The sequence below is a fragment of the Amblyomma mixtum genome, chromosome 7 (genome assembly GCF_055824585.1).
Source record: "Amblyomma mixtum isolate Tamu chromosome 7, ASM5582458v1, whole genome shotgun sequence".
NCBI lineage: Eukaryota > Metazoa > Arthropoda > Arachnida > Ixodida > Ixodidae > Amblyomma > Amblyomma mixtum.
The window spans coordinates 133,957,011-133,982,635 of record NC_143018.1 but is presented as its reverse complement, the minus strand read 5'-3'; the positions used below and the strand labels follow the sequence as shown (position 1 = coordinate 133,982,635).

Below are 25,625 nucleotides of genomic sequence, written 5' to 3'. Positions count from 1 at the left end.
GCCTTCTTTTAATTATCGAGCCAGCTTCCACGACACAGAACAGAACAGCGCGCCACGAGATTCCACCGCCGCTTCGTCGTCGTCTTCGACTCAGCCCGGAGGCCGCGCGGCGCGTTAGGCGCGTGGCATTATTCCCCCCCGCGAAAGCAAACATCGTCTCGATGTGGAATGGGGTATGTACAGTGAGGGGAGGAGGAACAAAGAAAAGACTGGGGGTGAGGTGAACTATACAGTGCGCGCTAGATGACATGCAGGGAGAGTCAAGTACACACGTGGGGTAAGGGGAAAAGGTACGAAACAGCGTGAACACAGCGCTCAGTCACGCGAAAAGTACGGCTTTAAGCGCACTACATGCACGATTTCAGGCCGTTGACGCTGAGGGCCGGCGACCACAGTTCCATGGGGGACAACTTCGTAGTTGACGCTGTTCAGGCGGCGCAGGACTCTGTACGGGCCAAAATACCTATTTAAAAGCTTTTCGTACAATCCCTTGCGGCGCACTGGTGTCCACACCCACACGTGGTCGCCCGGCTCGTAGTGCACGTCCCTGTGCCGAAGGTTATAGTATCGGGCATCGGCGGATTGCTGGTCCTTGATGTGCAAGCGGGCCAGCTGACGGGCCTGCTCTGCTTGCTCCACGAAGTGGCCAGCTTCAGGGGGAAGCTCTGCGTCGCCGTACGGCAGCATGGCGTCTAGCATCATGCGGACCTCTCTGCCATACACGAGACGGAACGGGGTGAACTGGGTGGTTTCCTGCGTCGCGGTATTATATGCGATGGTGACGTACGGCAAGACCTCATCCCAGGTTTTGTGTTCAACGTCGACGTACATCGAGATCATGTCCGCCAATGTTTTGTTGAGCCGTTCCGTTAGACCATTGGTTTGGGGATGATACGCTGTTGTTGGTCGATGAGCAGTATGGCTAAGCGCTAAGATGTCACGTAGGAGTCGGGCTGTAAACGCCTTGCCGCGGTCAGTAATGATGGCCGATGGGGCGCCGTGTCTAAGCACGATGTCGTGCATAAAGAAGTGGGCAACTTCGGCGGCAGTACCTCGCGCAAGGGCCTTCGTTTCAGCGTAGCGGGTCAAGTAGTCTGTGGCCACTACGATCCACTTGTGGCCGGAAGACGAGAGAGGAAATGGCCCCAGGAGGTCCATGCCGACTTTGTCGAATGGTATTTGTGGCGGCTCGATGCACTGAAGCAGTCCGGGAGGCTTGAGCGCGGGTTTTTTTCGCCGCTGGCATTGCCGGCATGTCCGGACATAATGCTTGACACTTGAAGTTAGGTTGGGCCAGTAATAGTTCTACCGGATTCGGGATAAGGTGCGGGTAACTCCAAGGTGGCCGGAAGTCGGTTCATCATGGCAGGCAAGGAGGACTTCATCCCGCAGATCAGACGGTATGACGAGCAGGTAAGTTGTCGGACTTGAAGTAGAGTTCTTTTTATAAAGCACCCCTCTCCGCAGGCAGAACGACGATAGTCCACGAGCTAGGTTTCGTGGTATTTCAGGGCACCCACCTTCGAGATGTTCGATGAGCAGACGGAGCTCGGCGTCGGCACGCTGTCTGGAAACGAGCTCAGATGTGCTGACCGCTCCAAGGAAGCTATCATCGTCGGTGGTGTCTTGTGGAGGAGGTTCGACGGGAGCGCGTGACAAGGTATCAGCGTCGGTGTGTTTCCGGCCTGACTTGTAGGTGACGGTGAAATCGAATTCCTGCAGGCGTAATGCCCAACGTGCTAAGCGGCCGCAAGGGTCCTTTAAATTTTTCAGCCAGCACAGCGAGTGGTGGTCGGTGACGATACGAAACGGTCTGCCATAGAGGTATAGGCGGAACTTGGCGGCGGCCCAGACTACCGCTAAACATTCTTTTTCCGTGGTAGAGTAGTTCAACTCAGCACGCGACAGTGCGCGGCTGGCGTAGGCAATTACTTTGTCGACACCGTTTTGCCGCTGAACTAGAACGGCGCCAAGACCGACGTTGCTCGCATCCGTGTGCACCTCCGTATCGGCATCTTCGTCGAAATGTGCCAGGATGGGCGGTGATTGGAGTAGGCGTCGTAACTCGTCGAAGGCAGACTGTTGTTCGTTGCCCCAGGAAAATGATGTGTCATCACGGGTGAGGAGCGTCAGAGGGCTGGCAAGCTGGGCGAAGTTTCTAATGAAGCGGCGATAATAGGAGCACAGGCCTAGAAAACGACGGACTGCTTTTTTGTGGGAGGGGACCGGAAAGGCAGCAACGGCAGCAAGCTTCTCTGGGTCAGCGCGGATTCCGTCAGCACTAATGACGTGCCCGAGGAACTTCAATTCGGTGAACCCAAAGTGGCATTTTTCTGGTTTGAGGGAGAGGTTGGCGGATCGAACGGCTTTGAGGACAGTCCTGAGGCGGTGCAGATGTTCCGTGAACGTTGCGGAAAAAATGATGACATCGTCAAGATAAACAAGGCAGGTCTGCCACTTCAAACCGGTGAGAACGGTGTCCATCATTCTTTGGAACGTGGCAGGAGCACAGCAGAGCCCGAATGGGAGGACGCGAAATTCGTACAGCCCGTCCGGTGTAATGAAGGCGGTTTTCTCACGGTCCCTCTCATCAACTTCTATCTGCCAATAACCACTTCTGAGGTCGACCGAAGAGAAGTACTTGGCTTGGCGAAGTCGGTCGAGGGAGTCGTCGATACGCGGGAACGGGTACACGTCTTTCTTGGTCACGTCTTTCTTGGCGGCGGAACCTGGTCGGCGACTGGGGTTGCGCTGTCGGAGCGATTCAAGTGGTGCGTTGGGGGAAACTCTTCGGCGATGCGGCGTTCGGCGTCGGGGCGATTGGTTCGGTGCGGCGGCGGAAGCGGGTCGGCGATCGGGGTTGCGGCATCGCGGCGAGACGAAAGGCGCGTCGGGGAAAACTGTGCAGCGATGCGGCGTGCGACGTCGGGGCAATTCAGTTGCTGCGGCGGTGGAAGCTTTGCGTCGGAACGGCGTTCGGCGGCCTCGCCTCCAAAGGCCGCCGGAGCTAGTTTTCCCGACGAGGGCTCGAGGAACCACGTTGTCCTGGGGCGAAACGAGACCCAGAGGGCGAAGACCGGCGTGGAGAGGGCGATCGCGACTCGCGGCGCGGGGGAGACGGTGAACTACGCTGGCGGGTGACATACTCAGCGATGTCTTGAGGGCGCTCTCCAGGGCGTGGACGGGGGCTGTCGATGGAAAAACCGCGTAGTCCCATTTCGCGATAGGGGCACCGCCGGTAGAGATGGCCGGCCTCACCACAGTGGTAACAGAGCGGGCGTTGATCCGGAGTCCGCCATAGGTCAGTCTTCCGAGGTGCCTGGCGCCGATCCGCCCAGTAAGGAGTCGGCTGGGCAGAGTGCACCGCGACCAATGGTGCGGTGTAAGGCGAAGGCCCAGCAGGTGGGGCCGCGCGGCGCACGACGTCCGCGTACGTGACTGGCTGGACAGGAGTCGGGTACGGCGCGGGATCGTATGGGGTCGGTTGCGGCGCCGGCACAGCTGCAGCGTCTTGTGCCCTCAGTGCCTGCCGGACTTCCTCGCGGACGACGCTGGTGACGGAATCGACGCGAGGGGCAAAGGTGGTTTGAAGGTGCTGCAGCTCCTCGCGGACCACGGAACGGATGAGTTCGCGAAGGGAGTCCGGATTCGGCCTGGGTTCATGGTCGAACCGGTCCAACGTTGATAGAGTCGGAGTTTGACGCAGTTGCCGGTCGTACTGATGGGATCTCTGCTGCAGCAATTTCTCCATGTGCACGGCGTCGGCCAGAAACTCCGCGACGGTGTTGGGCGGGTTCCGCACGAGGCCGGAAAAGAGCTGTTCTTTTACACCGCGCATCAGGTGCCGCAGCTTTTTTTCTTCAGGCATGGCTGGATCGGCGCGATGGCAAAGACGCGTCACATCCTCGACGTACATGGCAACACCCTCATTGGGAAGCTGAATTCGAGAGGACAGTGCATGCTCTGCGCTCTCCCGGCGGTCGCTGTTGGCGTACGTACTCAGGAGCTGACGTCGAAAGTCCGGCCACGTAGAGAAAGTAGTCTCATGGTTTTCGAACCACGTTCGTGCGGAGTCTTCAAGGCTGAAGTACACGTTACGCAGCTTTGTGGCGTCGTCCCAGCAGTTAAAGGTCGCGACCCGTTCGTAGTGAGCCAACCAGTCTTCGGCATCTTCAAACAGGTCACCGTGAAAGGGCTTAGGCGTGCGTGGAGTCTGAAGGGTGAGATAGGTGGGGCTGGCTGCAGGGACGGTCGTAGGCAGGGCGGGCAGTGGCGTCGCCATGAGTGGAGTGGTAGTTGAAGGCGCGCTGACAATAGGAAGGGCCTCGGGGGACAGGCCGCGGATCCTCCGGCTGGCACGATGGACGGGGGTGGTCACAAGAGGCGGACGCGTCGAGTAGTCCTCAGGAGTAGGGAGCATCGGCCGCACCTCCACCAGTGTCACGACCAGAGGAGCCGTGAAGGTAGACGTCAGAAAGAACCCAAGACCGGGAGCCTTTTTTTAATTATCGAGCCAGCTTCCACGACACAGAACAGAACAGCGCGCCACGAGAGCCCACCGCCGCTTCGTCGTCGTCTTCGACTCAGCGCGGAGGCGTTAGGCGCGTGGCAATATCATTCGCGTTGGTGCCAGACAGAAATAAAGTAGTGTCGTCAGCGTAAATTACGTATTCTGTTTCGGAGTCAATCTGTACTAAGTCTTTATTATATACATTAAATAATAAGGGACCAAGGATACTTCCTTGAGGTACACCATGCTTTATTTTATTATAAGTAGAGCGATGATTATCTATAGAAACGTACTGATATCGGTCAGTTAAATAGCTGGTGATAAGAGATAGTGCCTTGTTCCGGACACCGTATGCAGAAAGTTTAAGAAGAAGAGTTTCGTGATGAATCCTATCGAAGGCTTTGGAGAAGTCTATGTATATTCCAAGGGTTATTTGTTTACATTCAATGTTATTTAAGATTTCTTTTTGCTTCAGGAGAGCCATTTCAGTAGAGGACTTAGGTCTAAATCCAAACTGTCTTGGAGTTATCACGTTGTATTTTTCAAGAAAATTGGAAAGTCGTAAATGTATTGTTTTTTCCAAGCCCTTAGAAAAAATAGGCAATATAGACACTGGTCTATAATTACCAAGATCGTTTTTCGAACCACCTTTATAAAGAACAACTACTTTTGCTATTTTCTTGTCCGAAGGGAAAATGCCGGTAGTCAAAGACAAGTTATAAATATAAGTTAAAATTGGGCAGATAATGTCCAAGACGTACATAACAGGTTTCATTTTCAGTCCAAAAGCATCTTCACTGTTTCTATTGTTCATGCCTTTATATATATTAAGCACCTCATTTTCGTCACAACATGTTATAAAAATACTGTTACTTGTATGATTCGTAATATAATCCAATGCCATATTATTGTGTTCACTATCAACAAGTCCACTGAAATAGCTATTAAACTTGTTTGCGAGTGCGAGTCCGCTATAACTAATGCCTTCCATTGTAATACTTTCAATTGTATTTGTAGAGTTAGGGCTCAAGACTCGATTTAACCTATTCCAAACTTTCTTTTGACCGGTCAAGCCAGCGAACATGTTAAGGTGATATGCATTCCTCGCTTTTCTTAAAGTTAAGTTCAGGTTGTTTCGGTACCTCTTGAATGTTGCCCACGATTCTGGACTGCGACTTTGTAAGAACTTCTGATAGAGGAAATTTTTCCTGGCAATCATTCGAAGAATATGCGAGGTAATCCAGGGTTTACGAGCTCGTTTTGGTTTCTTTACATCTTTGTACGGAAAACTGTTACGATATATAGAAGCGAATATCTTCAGAAAACGACTAAACGCTATGTCAGCAGTCAATGCAGCAAAAACTGGTTCCCAATTGACGTTCATTATTTTCCGTCGAAATGTTTCTAACGTAGTTGAGGTGATCTGCTGTATTTTTAAATTTGTTTCTTTACAGTTTGATTTTAATACAGGCACACTATTACATACGATGTAAACAGGCAGGTGGTCACTAATAGCATAATTAATAACCCCGGTTGAGAGCACATTTGTTGCGTTATTTGTAATCAAGGTTGTCCTCTATCACCGCTGCTGTTCGTGCTTTACGTGATAAATATGGAAAGAAGGCTAGAAGAAACTAATCTAGTTTATAATCTGTCGTACAGATTAGGTGGAAATGTAGTTGAGCAGCGACTCCCGGGTTTAATGTATGCTTACGATATTGCAGTGTTAGCAGATAGCCAGCAAGATTTACAAACTTTGGTTAATTGCTGTGGAGACGAAGGAGACACTCTAGGATTCAGTTCTAGCGCAACTAAATCAGGTGTGATGATTTTTAACGATACAACCAACCAGGTGCTTACAATACAAGGCCACGAAATACCCAAAGTGACCGAATACAAATACCTCGGGATATGGCTAAACCAAGGGCAGATATACACGGAAAAGCACGAACAGGCTCTTAGGGCAAAAGGACGAAGAGACGCCGGGATAATGAAACATAGGGCATTATCGGGGTACAACAAATATGAAGTACTAAGAGGTATTTGGAAAGAAATAATGGTGCCGGGACTTACTTTCGGCAATGCGGTTCTGTGCTTAAGGGCAGAAGTTCAGTCGAGATTAGAGGTAAATCAGAGAGCTGCTGGAAGATTAGCACTAGGTGCCCACGGCAAAACCAGAAACGAGGCAGTACAAGGGGATATGGGCTGGGCATCGTTCGAAGCACGGGAAGCTAAGAGTTAAATACTATATGAAGAACGCCTGAGGAAATTAGACGATAACAGGTGGGCAGCTAAGGTATTTACATATTTATATAGAAACAGCGTTGACTCACAGTGGCGGAAAAGAACTAGAAAACTAACCAGTAAGTGTGCAGGTCATGAGGACGGAGAAAGAAAGCATTAAACGACAGGTTAAAAACGCGGAAGTTAATAATTGGATGAATTCAATGGAAAAGAAACATAGTGTAGAACTATATCAATACTGGCAAAGGCAGATCAGGAAAGAAATTTTCTATGATAACTCAAGAGGCAGTGCCCTACTTTTTGAAGCTAGGTCAGGGTGTATTAGAACGCGCAGCTAAAAAAAGAAATTTAACGAAGAAGGTGACACATGTGCACTGTGGGATAGATCTGTGGAAACAATTGAACACCTCATAATCAAATGTGATGGTATCCATCCGGATGTCGATGCAGGCGCAGTCACTCTTCGTGAGGCCCTAGGGTTTAAAGATAGCAATGGTCATGTAAATAAATCTGCAGTGGAAGTTAGCAAAAAGCGATTGGAGGATTGGTGGCTGAAAGGCAGAGATGTGGCATAAGGTTAGAATAATAGGAAACCGTTGGTAAAGATGATGGCGATTCTTAATGAGAATTGCCAACACAGCAAACAATAAAAAAGAAAAGCTGAGCATGGTGGCAATTGCCACCACCCCGTTTCAAAGGGGGCGCTCCTATCTATCCATCCATCCACCCATCCATCGTCATACCAGTTGTATAAACAGAGCTCCAGCTCGTGCCGTCGGCGCAGAGCGGCGGTAGACACGGCGGATGCGGGCTGAAGGAACGGATGAAGTTGCTTTCGCAATTTTCGGGCTTAACCAAACTGACCCTCTGCCAATTTTTTTTTCTTCACTTGCATCCGACTGCTGCACATGTAAGCAATATGCGGGATGGTTTATGGTCTGGTTTATGACTTGGTTTGGTTTATGAGGGCACAACATCAAAAGCGACTTAAGCTGTGAGGGCGGCCCCAGTGAATGGTTCCGGAAATTTCGACTAACTGGCGTTTTTTAACGTGCACTGACCTCGCACAATACGCGGGCCTCCAGCATTACGCCTCCTTCGCAATGCCAGGATCCCGTGGCCAGGATCGAACACGCATCTTTCAGGCCAGCAGCTGAGTGCCGTAACCTCCACGCCAAAGCGATACACACACACAAGCACACACCGCCAGCTTTTCTTGTAATGGGATTAGTTATGCTCTTGTATTAGAAGTGCGTCTTCCGCTCCTACCCACTCAACCCCATAGAAGGTGTCGACTCGGCACCGGGCGGCAGTCATCTCATAAGCGTTTGGTCGGAATGTTACCCTTTTCTTTATAATTTAGGCAGGTCTCTCCCGTAATGTTCTCGTTCTAGTGTTTATAAAGTACCGCAAAGGGCGTAATAGAAATGAAGTAAAAACCCTTTTTCTGTATTCGACTTGCACAGAAAATTCAGTCGGTGAGAAAACAACGAAATGAACAGGTGCCTTAGTGGAGAGCTTCTGAATATTTTAAATCATGTGGGCATTGTCGTAGCGGCGTCCGGCCGCTATCGCGGTGAGCGTTCCAACCGAGCGCAGACGCATCGGGAAGCAACGAGGTCTGTGTCCAACCCCAGAGCGAAAGACTCCCGTCCGTTTATTGCAGCCAAATATATACAGGCATTGACGTCACGGTTCTCACGTGACTAACGCAGACGCATATCAGCACATCCCCCTTTTTGGACAACATCAGAAATCCCGTCATCACATTTGAGGCACTAACTACTTCACAGGCAAATGTGCGAACTTCACAACCAGATAACAACAGCTTTGTTCTGTTCAACAAAAAGAAACACTCCGCATGGCTCAGCCCGAGAACGCGCACACACACAAAAGGTGACTCATCATATCCCCAGCGAACGGGAGGGCGAACTTCTCTTCCCGACCTGGTCACTGTGATTGGAGTCGAAGGCACCTGGCGTTCGGCTTTTGCCTTGGCCGGACAGCTGTTTACACTGGCAGGCGCGTCCCTGACTGACACACCTGGCTCCTCCTGACCATGTTCATTGGGGAACTTATAACTTCCTTTTGCTTTCCCAACAATTGGCAAGCGGTTTAACATTCGTCGATTACGGCGCAACGGAGCACCTTGTTCTGTGCGTACTATGAAGGACTGCGGGGTAGCTGCAGCACAAACTACAGTGGCCCTTGTTTTTAAGTCTTTAACCCATACATGATCACCGACCTTCAACCGAACGAGATCCCCAGCCCGATGACGTTTGTTGTAGTAACGCGCTTGCAATTTTCGATTCGAATGATCCTTAGCTATAACATCAGTCATTCTACTCTGTGTTGGGCCCCGCAGCTGAGGTCCCATCGGAACGCGAGTCCTTAGGCGTCGACCCATCAGGATTTCTGCAGGACTGTAGCCCAGCACTCCTGGTGTCGCCCAGTATGCGAGAAGTGCGAGGTAGGGGTCTTTCGATTTAAGTATGAGACGCTTGATTGTTTGCACCATTCTTTCCACTTACCCATTAGCTTGCGGGTGCCTTGGGCTTACAGTCACCTGACTGAAGCCATACTCAACAGCAGAAGTTTCAAACTCAGAGCATGAAAATTGCGGTCCATTATCTATAACGGTTAGAGCTGTAGTTGAAGACAAAAGCGTAATTTCCGGGTAGCGGGACAGATAATCGACCAGGACTAAATAGTGGTGATTATTGATAACGCACAAGTCAACACCAACTCTTTACCATACAAAATTCATAGTAGCCGTGGGCATCAGCGGCTCTGCATTCTGAGTAGCCCATCGCGCGCAAGTTTCACAATCTTTCACCTGCTGCGCAAGCTGTTCTCTAATGCCTGGCCACCAAACCAACTCTTTAGCCAATGCTCGGCTTCTAGAAATGCCTTGATGCCCGTCGTGCAACTTTTCTAGCACTTCTTTTCTCAGGGACGGAGGCACTACGAGTCTGGTTCCTTTTAAAAGCAACCCGTTGCCTTCAACTATAAAGGCGCGCCCTTGCCAATGAGGGGCGAGATGAGAAGGAAGCCTCGGTTTTTCTGGCCAGCCTTGGCGTCACAACAATCGGAGGGCTTTGCAAACGGTATCGGTTTCTTGGGCCTTTCTCACTCTTTTCAGGAAATTATCTCCGGTTTCCAGTCCCTCAATGCTCGATTTTGCATAGGAAGAAACTTCAGACACAGTCAATTCTCAGGCTATTCGCTTGTCTCCAGTGATTGGCGCTCGTAAAAGAGCGTCGGTAGTGACTAAGTGTCTTTCTGGAACATAGACTACCTCAAAACGATAGCGCATGAGCCACAATCTGAACCGCAGAATTCTTGGCGGGACCATATCAACGGGCATTTTTCCTAGTAAGGAAACAAGAGGCTTATGGTCCGTTTCGAGGAGTATGTCCAGACCTCTGAGGTATTCATCGAATATTTCGGCAGCCCAGGTCAAGGCTAACGCCTCCTTTTCATTCTGCGCATAGCGCTCCTCAGTTTTCGTGAGGGAACGCGAGGCGAACGCTACTGGGCGTCACCCACCGTTCCGTTGCGTTTGAGAAAGGACTGCGCCAAGTCCGAAAGACGAAGCGTGTGCCGATAGAATCGTGGCAAGGTGAGGGTCGTACAAAGCCATGCATTTCGCGGAGCAGATGAGAGATTTCACACTTTCGAACGCAGCTCTCTGCGCTGGGCCACATATCCAGGCCCTTTCTTCACGCAGAAGTTCGCGCAAAGGAGAAGTAGTGTGAGCAAGGTGCGGCAAGAAGCGCCCCAAATGGTTTGCCATGCCCAGAAAGCTGCACAATTCCGCTGCATTGCTCGGTGGCTTCATTTCTTTCACAGCATTTACCTTAGCTGGATCGAGTTGAACGCCTTCCTCACCTAAAACATGACCTAAAAAAGTGAGCCTTTTAACGCCGAACACACACAGTCCTCAAAGCCGCCAGGTGCCCATTCACAAGAATGTATAAGCCCAATTACGGCACTCTTTGGCAGACATTTTTGCGTCATGAAAATAATCATCATCAAAGTGTAAGCGGCCAAAGTTGCAAAGTTATACTGACGAGGCTCTGCATAACAACCACATTGATACATAGCGTCGTTATTAACTAAGCAGCCACGCTGGCAGCCAGAACAGGCTCGCAGCTGAGGGCAGTGCTGTAGTCTGCAACGCTAGCCCCTGCTCCTCTGCTGAGAGTGCAAAGTGGCTGATGTAAGCTGCATGCACACCCTCACTCTTGTTCCTTAGATGATAAGTAGTTGAGTTGAATGAGTTGAGTTGTTTGGTGCTACAGGTGGAATTAGCCTTGCTTATTCTGCCAGCATTTGCTCCACCATAGTGTCACTTATATGTTAATAATGTCCTAAAACCGGTCACATCTGCCCCGCTATACACATAGACACTTATAACATAACATAGGCCACTCCCACTGCCACCATCTATGCACACATTGAGTAACAGCACAACAGTATCCAATCCAGAAGTCACAGTAGAACATAGTACAATGCAGAGTCACCATCCACGCACACATTCACTCACAGAATAACATACACCACTCCAGAAGGCACTATCTACACACACATTAAATCACAGAAGGCAATAGACCGGCCCTGCTGTCACCATTTAGAGTGAAGATCAGTGTCCTGCATGTCTGCATGTCTGCATGTCTGGTTTCCGCTCGGGTAGAGAATGTACTGAACTGTACTGTGAAGGGCTCCTGTACTCTTGAAGGAAACCAACATCACAGACCTTTCCGCGTTGTACTCTGGGCAGTACATAATATAACGTTCTATATCCCCGCACACACCACACATTGAACATAGCAGAGACGATGCCATGCCCGTCTTATGCATCCAAGCAGGAATACGAGCAGAGCCCGTTCGAACTCAATGTAGTAGAGTGGCCTGGGATATTTTCAGACCCTTGGTCGCATATAACTTGTGAGGCGACTCCACAGGGTACTGAGATAATCGAGCACTTTTTTCTGAAGAAAGGTTTTGCATCTGGAGGGTCTTTTTTTGATGAATTTCTTGACAGAGCTTTATGGGCGAGACTATCTGCCACCTCACTGCCTTTGACTCCTATGTGAGAGGGCACCCATTGGTTGCCCTCTCTGTTGTGCAGATTCTCTACCAAACGTAGAGAGCTTATAGACAAGGTGTCAGTAGGGAACCCGTGCTCTAACCTCTGAAGGGCAGATTTTGAATCAGTTAGGATGACGACAGGTTGAGCCGGACAAGACCCTAATTTCTGTAAAGCCACCTCAGTAGCAACAGTTTCGGCCATTGTGGAGGATACAACAACATAAATGCATACAGACCACTTACAGACCAAAGAAGGAATGTAAAAAGCCGCTGCGCTAGCTTGTTTGACCTTGTCTACAGAACCATCCGTGAAAATTTGAAGATGGCAGACATACTTTTTTCTAAATGTTCAAGTACGAGCGAACGCGTTGCTGCCAAAGGAGAGCTGCACTTTGCGCTCACATGGGGAATTGTGACCTTAAAGTCGAGGGTCGGAAAAGACCACGGTGGTTTCAACCGTTTCCTTTGCCTTGGAACATTAAGGCCTAAAGAACTAAGGGTATTAAGTGCCAAGTAGGCCTTCGACTCATATCTCTTGCAGAGCGGCTGGAGAAGGGATTGCCAAGCTACCATCTCTCCTAGGCGGCCAAGATGCAGTAGTAGTCTCTGTGAAGCGACAAGGTTAAGTGGTTTCGATAGTGACTCATGAAGGACTGCCTTGTTCGAAGCCACCTGAGGAGCTCCAATGGCTCTTCTTAGGCCCTTTCTACGAGACGTTCAAGCTGTGAGGCCGAGGAGGATCTTAAAGGTAATTGATATATTATGCGACTGACAACCAGCGCTTCATGAAGCTTGACCATTGAAGAAGGATGGTTTCCCCATTGCTCACTAGCAATTCTGCGGAGCACATTGAGACGCAAAGATAGAGATGAGACAATCGCATCGACAGCTTTTTGCTACTGTAGATGGGAGTCAATAATGACGCCCAGAAAACGCGTGTTATTTCATTGACGGATGCAAGAGTGACCAAGGTCTATCCGCAACCGCGCTTGACGTCTTCCTACACCTGGAAACAGAATAAAGCAGGATTCTTCCACTGAAGAGACAATCGCACACCTTGAAGGCAAGCTTGCACCGAAAATGGAGCCTGTCGAGCTATCAGGGCTAATCGTTCGTGTTGGTAGCCAGTAACCCAAATACAAATGTCGTGAGCATATATTGACATACACACATGCGTGCAATTTTTTTTGAACGAATCGGAAGGCCAGCCATTATGACGTTAAAGAGCGTGGGGTAAAGAACACTTCCTTGAGGCACACCTCGTGATAGAACCCTTTCGGTGCTTATGGTACTCCCTAACCGTACACGAACCACACGATCACTGATAAACGAGTAAATCAACCTTAACATATGGCCCTCTATGTCTATGCCTTGCAAACTGTTCAGAATTGAGCTATGACAGACCTTGCCTCGTATCGCCCTGTGTCATTAACCTCCTGTGTAGCTAAGTTGATGGAGAAGCTGGCAATGGCTTGAGGACAGCATAGCACTGCCATCATCTATGACAGGATTCCGCCGAGGTCTTGGTGCCCAATACAGCGTCTTAGACTTGGTGACTCACATTGAACACCAGAGAGCTTACGGCCTTTCCACCTTAGCCATGTTTCTTGACGTTGAAAAAGCTTAGGATAACGTAGATGATAAGTAGAGACCGGATTTTAGGCAAATGCCTGTTTTTTTCAACGCTTCGTAGGCGCACCATTTTTACATATGAGCACAAAATAGGTGTTGACAATATGTTTAGTACTCTTTTTATAGTGCCTATAAATTCCTATTTTGGGTGTCAGTGATTATGAATGCCTATTTCCGACGTCGGTGCCTAAAAATGCCCTATTTTACAGAAAAGGGGCTTGAAATACGGTGTGGTTTTGCTTTCAGACTTTGTTTGATTTCGAATCCATTTCGGTGTTGAGTAGAACACACACGTGGCAACATTAGATGACCTCGTCAGTTGGCTGTGGTGAACAATGCACCTACGCCGGTTGCGTACACAATACCAGCCACATCAGCCGAAAATATAAAAGCAACGTTTTTTCTATTTTCTGCCATTTTATCGTGGCAGCTTGTTGATAACTTTGGCTGTTAAAGTGTTAGTTGACCAGATGGGACCACATTTCGGAAAGTATACGAAGTTATAGGGTATTACAAATAGTTCCCAGTTGGTTCCAATTGAAACCAACTATAAAGCTTTCCATAAACCTGCTGGGAACAGTTTAACTGATTACGCCTGGGTTTCTTCATACAGACCTCTGTATGAAGAAACCCCTGGAAAGATACGAGATGAGATCGGCGACTCCTGTATTTGGATCTCCGTAGATGAAACAACGGATGTGAAGGGACGGTTTATTGGTCACTTCTTAGCAGGAAAGCTTGAATTCGATGAGGTGACAAGGCCATTCCTTGTATGCTCTAAGTCTTTGGAAAGGAGCAATGGGGAAACCATAGCCTACTTTGTTAACCAATCCTTAAAAGTGCTTCACCCAAATGATGTGGAAGACAGCAAGGTTTTGCTTCTTTACACGGATGCAGCAACCTATATGCACAAGGCCGCATTTCTGCTGAAGCCGTTCTACCCGCACATGGTCTATGTCACCTGCCTAGCGGATGGGCAGCACCGTATTTGTGAAGAACTCAGAAAGCACTCCAAGGACGTTAATGAACTTATTGCTTCAGTCAAGGGTGTGTTTTTGAAAGCGCCTTCTTGTGTGTGCACGTTTAAAGAGCAGTGGCCGGAAGTGCCTCTCCCGCCGAAGCCTATCATCACACGTTGGGGAACGTGGCTGGAAGCTGTTGAACACTACAACAACCACCTTTCTGACCTGAAGACCATCTTAAATAGTTTCTCAGGTGATGAGAGTGCTCTAGTCAGGGGGGCTCAAGCTGCCCTCTCTCAGGACAACCTCCAAAGAGACCTCGCGTACTTCTGCGCTAACTTCACTTTTCTTGCGAGCACTAGAAAAAAATCGAATGTGAGGGTGTAAGGCTCACTACCAACATTGGACTAATTGAGAATGTGCAGCAACGAATCGCTGCTCTTCCTCACGGAGGAGTTGCCGAGAAAATCCGCGCAAAGTTGCAGTCCGTCCTGCACAAAAACGAGGGGTTCTCAGTCCTCAAGCAAATTTTAGGAGTACTTACCGGTGAACATTCTGATACCGAACAGTGTAAAGCCATCAAATGTTCCTAAGTACAAGCATGCTCCTGTAACATCCGTTGATGTTTAGCGTTCCTTTTCAGCATAGAAGCTTGTTCTTGCTGATAAGAGGCATAAATTTGAGTCCATTAATCTGGAGATGGTGCTTGTCTGCTACTGCTTCCATAGCTTTAACAGAGATTTCTAGATGGATGATGTTTATTTTACCATGCTTCCTCGTGGATGTACGTAGGCCCGTGCAGAACTATGATTCTTTTCCGCATATTCCGCATCAAGCAGCAATGTAACATTCCATAGCATCTCGTATCTATGGTTTCCAGACCCTTCTAATGGCATGCGCCATTTGATAGCCGCGTAGCTCCAGACACGTGAAGCCCCAAACTATAAAACACTGTTTACACAAATGAGAACATATTTATTAATGTTGAAGCATCGTATATGCCTGCAATAAATAAGTTCAATTCCTGTGTGAACGAAGACAACTCATTTGTCAGATGCTTTGAATTGACAATGTTTCTATCAATTTCTAAATACATGGCCTCCTGATAAGGTGTTCATTGTATCTACTTTTGCACACAAGTGAATTGTTTGTTTCGAGGTATACCAACGTGTTTTGAAAGGGTTGGTAACCGTGCCTTTTACTCTGCTGAAGCATGTGTATTGTACGAAAAGTTGCGCGACAGCCTTAAAAAAACGGCTTGTAATGTTCGCACCTTGCTTAAGGTCCCAAATCATTCCTGCTGTGTTTTTGTTTTATTTTACAGCAGATATTGCGCACTGAAGTTCGGAACTGTGAGCACTTTTGATAAAGTTTATAGTGCCTATTTTTCTCCGTTAGGTGCCTGAAATGCAATTTTAGCCGCCTATTTATGGCGCCTAAAACGTGCTTTTTAGTGCCTAAAAATCCGGCCTCTAATGATAAGTAAGCGGGTAGCATATGTTCAGCGCTATTGTGCACTTGGGAGCAGTTGCCAGCTGCAAGCCTGCTCTGGCTGACGGCATGGCTGCTCAGTTGCTTTTGTGCAAAAGCTCCACATAAGACCCTTTTCCAGTGCCACAAAAACGAACGTGATTATCTGAAGTCAGTTACGCTCAATTAAGTTGGGCAAATTAAACACATAGGATGTGGACTCGGCAGCGAAGTCTGTGAAAAGGCATGGCATTGCCACATCCGCGTGTGTGAGTACGGCACAGGTGGTAAATGGGGACCTAAAACATGCTGTAATGTGGGGAGGCAGGCCTTCAACACTATCGGGTCCCAATTTTTGACAAAGCAGAACCACAATACCCGAAAGATTGTCAGATGGCTGGACTTGCAGAATCCGCCGGACAAAAAAAGTCATTATTATGCGTTACTATTACACAGCTGTTGTTTTTCTTTGCCTTTTTGTATAGTTGGCTATGGATTATGGTACCCTGAAAACTCATTCTAAACAATTCATTCACACTGGTGCATTGCTTGTTTAAAAATCCATTCAGTGCCTGCTCCTCTTGCAATGTGAGGCATGGCTTGAGTGGTGCCCCAAACAAGCAAATGTCTCCAATGTGAAGGGCCTTTTGCGTACCACCATTGCCCAAAACCCGAGTGCAGAATAATTTCACTTCACTGGGCAAAGAAATTGATTGGAGGGCTACATCCAGTGCTTGCTCGACAACAACTCTTTCCAAGATTTGCATGGGGGCCCCCTTTGCTGCCTTCACCATCTTCACCACTTTTCCATTTTCAGTTTCAAATAGAAAGGCAGAATTCGCCCACAGTGGTCCCAGGTTTTCCACATTCTTGGCAAGGTGCAGGAGCTGATGGAAATTGAACGTCATGAAGCGCTGTCCATAATATCCTGCTGCCTTGGACACGAAGTCATGAAGTCTCCTCCCTGAAAAATGTAGGCCGCCCTTGCTATAACATTCGATGTTTGAATTAAGTTAGGCTGTGATACAAGGCAACCTTCAATGCAAAGGAATGTCTCCCAGCTACTATTGTACTGCTCATTTTTTACCAAGCTGGAGACACGTCCATTTGATGGCCCATTAACTATGTCAGAGCTCCATATTCAGTGAACTTTGTTTAACTCACTGCTTAGAAATATCTCGCAACGAAGACGTAGAACCATACCAAGTTCTCCCCTCTTCCCAGATGCCTGCAAGTTGTCTGGAACTGCGAATGCTGTATGGCTCATGCTACATGGTGCTTCGTTCTTGCAGTGCCCTGCTTAGCAGCAATTCATCAGTCAACAATCTCAAAAAACACTGAAGTTTTTCCTTCGTGAAGAGGGTATCTTTGGATGTAATTCAAAATTCTGCTGCAGCCTACTTCAGGACCTATATGTTTTTTTTATAGATTCCACCGCATGCATGAGGCAAATACACTGTTTTTCTCACACAATCTGTGAAATGCTCTGCCTGCTATTGGCCTTGTCACTTAATTCCCAATATTTCACAGAGGCGAAAGGGGGGCTGAAAACAAAACCAGAAAATAAAAGGGGGATACAAAGGAATAGACACTAAGGTGACCGATTAGAAAAGATTACGTTTCAAACACTTCCGTTTCATCACACAGCTGTGAGAAGCGAAAAAACCTTCTTCCAGAAATACAGTATTCCCTTTGGGAAGAAACTCATTACAAATAAGTTGCCACTGCACTTTGCCCTTTAGTTTGCACATGGCAGCAACCTTTTGATCTCAGAGTGAATTTTTTGCTGGAATATGAATCAAAATAGTGTGAAATCATCCATGGCACCTGTTTCTGGCGACGTAGCTTAATGCATTGTGATGCTATTCATTTAGTCTCTCGCCCTACAAATACTTTCCAGAAGAAGCTAAAGTTGCCTGCTCGCTGAAGGTCTCTTGGCGAGATATTGTCGAGAAGCAGGGCAAAGACACCCTCAACCAATAATACAGTGTGCTTCCAAAAACGTGGCTGCAGCACACCATACAATGTTGGAAGGCAGTAAAATAGCAGCCCATTTTTACACTCGCTGGCTTTCCAGAAGCACCGGTCATTCAGGGTCCTTGGCAGCCGTGTGAAAGAATGATGTGGGCATATGCTCAGTAAACGCCTGTCCAGGATGGCTACGGTAGATGGAGTGCCTGAAAAATTCAGAGGAGGATTTTGGTTCAGCTCTCAGTTTAAAACTACTCTGACAGACATGCTCAGTCTGCCATGATGCACTGCCTTTGAAATACCTGACTATGTGTTTTGAACTGTATTACTTGCACTGTAGTTGTCAGAGTGAAAGTGATTCATCATCACCATCAGCCTGACTGCGCCCACTGCGGGTCACTGCAGGGCAAAGTCGTATGCCATGTCTCTCCAATTAACCCTGTCCTTTGCCAGCTGTGGCCACGTATCCTCGCAAACTTCTTAATCTCATCCTCCCACCTAACTTCTGACGCATCCTGCTACGCTTTCCTTCTCGTGGAATCCACTCCATTCACCCTTAAGGACCAGCAGTTATCTTGCCTTCGCATTACATGCCCTGCCCAAGCCCACTTCTTCCTCTTGATTTCAACTAGGATGTAACCAACCTGCGTTTTTTCCCTCACTCACTCTGTACGTTTCCGGTCTCTTAATGTTACACCTATCAGTTTGTAAGTTTTTTTCTTTTTCTCATCATTTCATTTTATTCCTACTATTGCCATACAAATTATCAAAACACTGACTGAATCCATAGCCATAGGCTAGTGTGGGGTTTAGAAACAATATACATGATGGCAGTGATACAGCACTTGTGTAAAATGAAGAGCACAAAATCACGGCCAAAGACCAAAATACAGTATACAATGAGGAGAAAACAATGTGCATTTTACAGCAGAATGAATAAAAATCTGCCATGAACAATACGTTACAACAAGCACAAACCGAGAACGACTCTCACATAGGTCAAATAAGGCTCACAAAGTATGTTCTTAACGTTTTAATTGTTTCATGGGACTCTTTTATTTCTGGGGGTTAAGCATTCCAAACCCTGGCTCCTGACAACTGCACCAATTTTTCGCTGTAGATGTTATTATTTGGTGGCAAATTAAAATTACTATATGTGAAGTGAGCTGGCTGCGTTGTCCATAACTTAAGCTGAACCCTCTTTGTTAGCCTCCACATTTCTGCCCCATAGGTGAGTACCGGTAAGATACAGCTGTTGCATACTTTTCTCCTGTGGGATATTGGCAAACTGCCATTCAAGATCTGAGAGAACCTGCCATATGCGCTCCACCCCATTCTTATTCTTCTAGTTACTTCCCTCTCACGATCCAAATTAGCGGCCACTACGTGCCCGAAGCTGACCAGCAACTCGCTACCAACTGTGAACTGCTTTTCTCTTGAGAGATTGTTAAACATTACTTTGGTTTTCTATGTGTTAATTTTTATACCCACCGTTCTGCTCTGCCTCTCTAACTCACTGACTGTGCATTGCATCTCCTTAGTGACTTAACAAGACAATGTCATCAGTGAATCACACATTTCTTAAACAATCTCAATTAACTGTTATCCCCAACTGTTGCTAATCTAGGCCTTGGAACACGCCCAGTAAACAGGCTCACCGCCTGTTCGTGTCTCCCTATCTGACACCCTTCTTTATTGGAATTTTATTGTTGACTTTGTGAAAGGCTATGGTAGCTGTGCAGTCATTATAGATATTTTCCAGTATTTTCACATAACAGTCTTCTACATCCTGATTCCACAATTCCTGCATGACTGCTGAGATTTGCACTGAGTCAAATGCTCTCTCATAATCAACTAAGGTTATATATATAGGGGTTGGTTACATTCTGCGCAACTCTCTATCTCCTGATTGATAGTGTGAATATGGTCAATTATCGAGCACTTAACTAGAAGGCAGCCTGCATAGCAATTGCAGTGAACTAGAATATGTTCCAAAAATTCAGAACCCATTCCCTGTTTTGCCATCATAGACATGCAAAAGCCTACTACAGATTTGAATGATATCAAGAACAGCATCAGACTGCACATACTGACATATGGCTAACAAAGTCAGCAAATGTAGCTTATTAAACCTAATAGGCTGTAGTGGCTGGAGACTGGGTTTGTCAATGTGCAAAACTCTGAAAACCGCATGTCTAGGGAAAAGTTTCAGAGTACGACAAAGCCCATTCTGCAGCCACTCACAAGGGTGCAGAAACATCAGAGACAGTTTGTTCAGTGCACAGAAAGGCTGGTGTACCATATTCCATTGACATGTAGTAAAGTATACATTGGTCAAACCAGAAAATGCACCGGTGAAGGCTAGGTGAACACAAATGTAACGTGGCACAACACTGAAATGGTTGTTTGCCTGCACATTGCCATGACTGTCTCAGCGAATCGTACAAGTTGTTGTTCAGAGAATGCATAGTCGAAGAAGCAGGGATCATGTGGTGAGCAACATTATAGAGGCACGTCTGATGCACAATGAACGAGTGGGGTCCAAGGGTGCGCAATAAGTTAATCTTTTGACAAAAGAAATAAATGCTCCTTCATCGCATCAGTGCGTGCAAGCACTCAGTTTTTTCTTTTTCTTTAGTGGCCCCGCCTCTGTGTATATGCGGCCGAGCTGGAAATAAAATTCAGTTGAAAGCACTTCGTGCAGTCCCTGTTCTTATCAGTCTGCCCCCTTTGCCAATAACGTGTATACTTTTTTTTCATAAGTTCTTTTACCCTAACTCATCTTGGCATTCCACCCACACAAATGATTTCCCAGTCAGAGTTAATCTTGCATTTTCTTTAAAACTTTCATTGTATGAAGCAGGAATTGACACATACCGATGTAGAAAGGCTCGTGCGAGTTTGACGAGTCCAACCAGAGGTCCGTGAGCTGCCTCGCAACTCGAAGCAGGACGCAATGCATATAATCTACTGCTTGGCTGCACACCAGATCAAAATGCCGAAGGTTCACCAAAGGCGATGGACCCTTGAGGCCATTCACGGTCACATTCCACTCGAGCGCGCGGTCCATATCTATAACCATGCCCGCTGATGTTCTTGGAACTCCTGCTGTCTCAAGATAGCGGCGAGCACCTGCAATCATCAATAAGGTTTCGCACGCTCACTACAAGGTTTAAATAAAATTTCAAAAACCATTAGAGTGTGGGAAATTCAGAACAGTGCAGTGAGCGGCTAATTGGTACGCCATTATGAATAGAATAGAAAGAATAGAATAGAATAGAAAGTATTTATTTAGCATAAAAAAAGAAATACAAACACAGAACTTCAGGGACCCAACAAAATTTGTTTAAGGGTCCCGACCACTATAAGCTGTTACACATGATGTAGACGACAGCAACAAATAACAAATAAGGCAACTATATAGCAATAAGCATGTTACAGCAGTAGGCACTGAATACTAGTGAAAACATGAAATAAACATATTATAATTAGAAAAAAAATACAAAAAAAGCACTAAAGAATGTACACTAGGTTGAGCTTAGCATAAAATGTTTTAATTGTTTTTGAAAGGCATGAAGTGTAGGTGAAATTTGAATGTTATAATCAAGACTTCCACAAATGAGGACCCGTAAATTGCAACGTTTGCCGGCAATAATTTGTGTGTATGGTAGGAAGCAAGAGCCGATGTCTTGTAGTAGACGTGTTGGTGCGTAGTGAGCGATGAAGACGTACTGTAGTTAAATTGAGTGTGTTGTGAAATATCTGATAAATTAAGGAAGCGGTATTGTAAGTTACTAGGTCGTATACACTTAGGATACCAAGAACGGCAAATAATTCATCTAGATGAGTATGCTGAATGTTTTGCGCGACAATTCGAAGAGCTCTTTTTTGAAAAACATACAAGGGGGCGATGTGAGATGAATATGTGCATCCCCAAACAGATATACAGTAATTAATATGTGAATGGACAAAGGCGTAATAAAGGTTAACAAGTACATCAACGGGGAAAAAATTTCGGCATTTGGAAAGTGCATGCAGGCCGTATGAGGCTTTTTTAATCACTGAACGGACGTGTAAATCAAACTTGAGATAATTATCTATCACAATACCCAAAAATTTTGTGTTGTTAGCATGGTGAATAGGCCGGTTATTGTAAATTACTTCTGTATGCTGAGAAACAATTCTTCTGCCAGAGTGAAAAAGGATAAAGACGGTTTTATTAGGATTAAGGTTGATTGCATTCGCCATGCACCATTTATGTACATTTTGTAATTCTTTATTTACTTTTCTAATCAGGGCACTTTCATCGCGATCTGCTAATACTAAAGTCGTGTCATCAGCATATAATACAGTTTGGGCATAAGTTAATTGGGAAGGCAAGTCATTGATATAAAGTAAAAAAAATAAAGGTCCCAACACGGAGCCTTGGGGAACCCCGACATTAATCACCTTTGCACTCGACTGTGAATTTCCGAAGAAAACAACTTGATGACGGTCCTTTAGGTAACTTTCAATGAGTGTTAGGGGTGTGCCGTTGACGCCGTAACCAATTAACTTTTCTTTAAGAATACTGTGATTTAGAGAATCAAAGGCTTTGGCGAAATCGATAAATATGCCTGCTGCTAGGGAACCTGAATCAATAAACTTCCTAACTATGTCAACAAAGGTCGAAACGGCAGTTGTTGTGGAATATCCTTTTCTGAACCCAAATTGGTAGGGTGACAGAATACTATGTTTTTCTAGGTAGCTGTTAAGTCTTGCTGCTAACAGTTTTTCAGCGACCTTGCTGAAAAACGGTAATGAGAACAAAAAATAACTGCGCAAAAAGGACGAGACAAGAGAGAAGAACCACGCTGCGTCCAACTGCGTTTGTCTCGTGTGGTTCCTCTTCTCTTTTGTCCCATCCTTTCTGCGCAGTTCTTCTTTGTGGGAAATTCCTTGTGTTCATTTTGAATGGCTAAATGAGTTACCTCAAATTACAATGACGCTGACAAAACATGTTAAGAACAGTAGTAGGCATCACATGCATGTCAAGCACAGAGAAAAAATACGCCTTTCCTTTTTCTGTGACAAAGCTTTGCTTCGTATGGTCTGAGCACCACTTTTTATTGACTGCTATCTTTTATGCAGTGAATTTAATTATAGGAACTCAGAGGAGTGCTAGTCACAAAGCAGCTCACTGGCACGTCTCGAAGCTCGACCTTTTCAATGGCTTGCACAATGCTCATTCCCTCAAGTCTCCCTTGTGGACGTCCCTTAAGTGAAACCCGCACCACTTTATTTGTTATGAACCAACCTGCCTAACAACACGTTGCGTGGACCGACATTTTGAGTTTGGCTGCTCATATGCAAGCAGAATCACTTGCAGAATTAAGTAAAAACAATCATACCTGCAACTTGGGTTCCTGATGTAAGGCACCACAGACAGCCAAACCTTCCATTGAACTGGATGTGGTTTCCCACAGCAGCCCGAGCTGGAGCATATACTGTGCAGCATACAGCATGAACACTGGATTTGACAGTTTCGGAGCAAAAGTTCCAGGTAATTGTTCCAACTCCATTGAGTTCCTCAATAAACTTGTTCATGAAGACTGTCATGTTGGGGTGGGTATGGCCAAACCAGAGTCCACCTAACACAGGATGCTGCTGCCGAAGCTTAGGTGGAAACTCATTCAGAACAAACTGAATTGGCCACACAGAAGTTCTCGAAGATTTGTACACTGGGCTACCGTCCGTGTTGATAGTGATTGTCAAGTATTGACCAGTGAGGCCACCAGTGCTCCTGAGCCTCCTGTAGAGGCTACCACTGGTGATGTCACTGATCTGATCAGTGCCTTGGAGGACCTCGCCAATTTTTTTCAGTTCATTGAACAACGCCTCTTTACATGTAGAAATAAGCTGAAGAAGCTGCTCCTTCACATTCATAATGTTGAAGAAGCATCCTTTCTCCTTCAGCACTGAAACTTGTGAGCTTTCAGTGCAGAGTGCACAGTGGACCTGGTCCGTGCCATGCACTGGGTTCAGCACGCTGCCACAGACTGCACAGCAGTAGTGGTGCTTTACGTGACAACCCAACTGCGGGCTCCACAGTTTCCTTGCTCGTCGGCAGCACGTTGCCATTGAAGCCGAACAATGCGTCAATGAGGCGTAAAAGGCCATCAACGGTGTCCCATGGGAGACCGTGGGCGACGATGAACGCCACAATCATGACGATCGCCGCCGCTTTTGTGGTAGTGGAGCCAGGAAGGGACGCGGTGCCATACTCGTGCAGAGCTTCACTGAGCGCCTGGTGCACATTTAATGTTTGGCTAGTTCCACAGGGCTGATCTTCATTTTCGCCGGCACACGGTGGCATGTCGGGAATAGCTTCCGCTGAAGGGTCGCCACTACTGTAGTCTGCGCTGCTCGCCGCGAATGCAGGAGGCTCTTCGTTCCCTGCATTATCGGCGGAACACGGCGGCATGTCGTGAACACCTTCCGCTGAAGTGTTTACAGTACTGTCGTCCCCAGTTTCTGCGTTCGTGGTATTGTGCGCAGAAGTTGGGTTCGCGGCGACGGAAGACAGTACTGTCGACCCTTCAGCGGAAGGTGTCCACGACAGCCGCCGTGTTCCGCCGATAATGCTGGCGCGAACGCAGAAGTTCCTGCAGCTGCGTCCGGGGTGCCAGGAAACGCAATATGGCTGTCATAGCCTGCAGCTTCTAGATGTTCGCGCAACTGACGCCGACGGTAGTGGCGAGTTGACAGTGGCACATCGAAGGGTTGGCTCTCGTGAAGATACGTCTTTCGTTTCCTCGGTGCGGAGGGGCCTTCCATAGCTCAAAGGAAGGACATGTCCACTTACGAAGTGCTTGAGTGAAACTCGGAGCGCACTTCGTAGAGATATATAGATCGAATGCACTCAGGTAGAAAGGAGGCTGTAGAAAGGATAAAGTAGCTATATATAGGCAGGCGGTGGGGAGGGGGGAGGGAGGGAGAGGATGGCGGTGCTCTTGGAACCAGTAAACCAGTAATTCTTGGGTATGTTTCGTTGCAAAAAGTGGTACTAAGCATGGTTTTCGTAAATAAATTTATCGCTTTGGGCGAAAATCCCCCCCCTCCCTCTTAAATCTATCTCCGCTTCAGCCAGGCAGAGAAATACGATTTTTAGCTTCTTCTGCTGCTGATGAAGCGATATACATAACTCGTTTATTCGATAAATGCATCATTCGACGGCGCTTTTTTCAGCTTCAGGAATATATCTCAAGGCAACGGCGCGTGTAACAGGTGCTTGCTTGAGGTACAGGTGGCTTCACTTCACGCAGGAATTCCACGGGGACCGCGCTGGTTTTGAACGGCACTGGGATCTCGCACTGGGATGGATCTCGCACGACCTGTATAACAGAATAAAAAACCGCAACATCCTTTTTCAAAAGTTTTTAGACACACGAAGTGAAGGCGATCTCCGCGTATTTAAGAAAGCGAGAAATAAATTGAATGCTGATATTAAAAAAGCAAAGAGATCATACTATGTGAACAAGTTTTCAAATATTGCAGGAAATCCCCGTCTGGTATGGCAAGCGGTCAGAGACATCACGTGTAAATCAAACTCCCCAAAGCGGGTTTCTTATCACAGCGAATCTATGAGTGACGAACAGGTTGCAAACCTGTTCAACGAACATTTTATTAACGTGGGGGCTTCCGCAAATGACTGCGATGTGATACCATGCGAGGAATTCGTCAAAGTACATTGTGAAAATACT

The 25,625-nt window shown here is 47.0% G+C and overlaps 1 pseudogene; it reads right to left on the bottom strand.

The window, feature by feature from the left end:
• Positions 1–16,084: 16,084 nt before the first annotated feature.
• LOC149337642 (uncharacterized) lies at positions 16,085–24,699 on the bottom strand (annotated as a pseudogene).
• Positions 24,700–25,625: the final 926 nt, after the last annotated feature.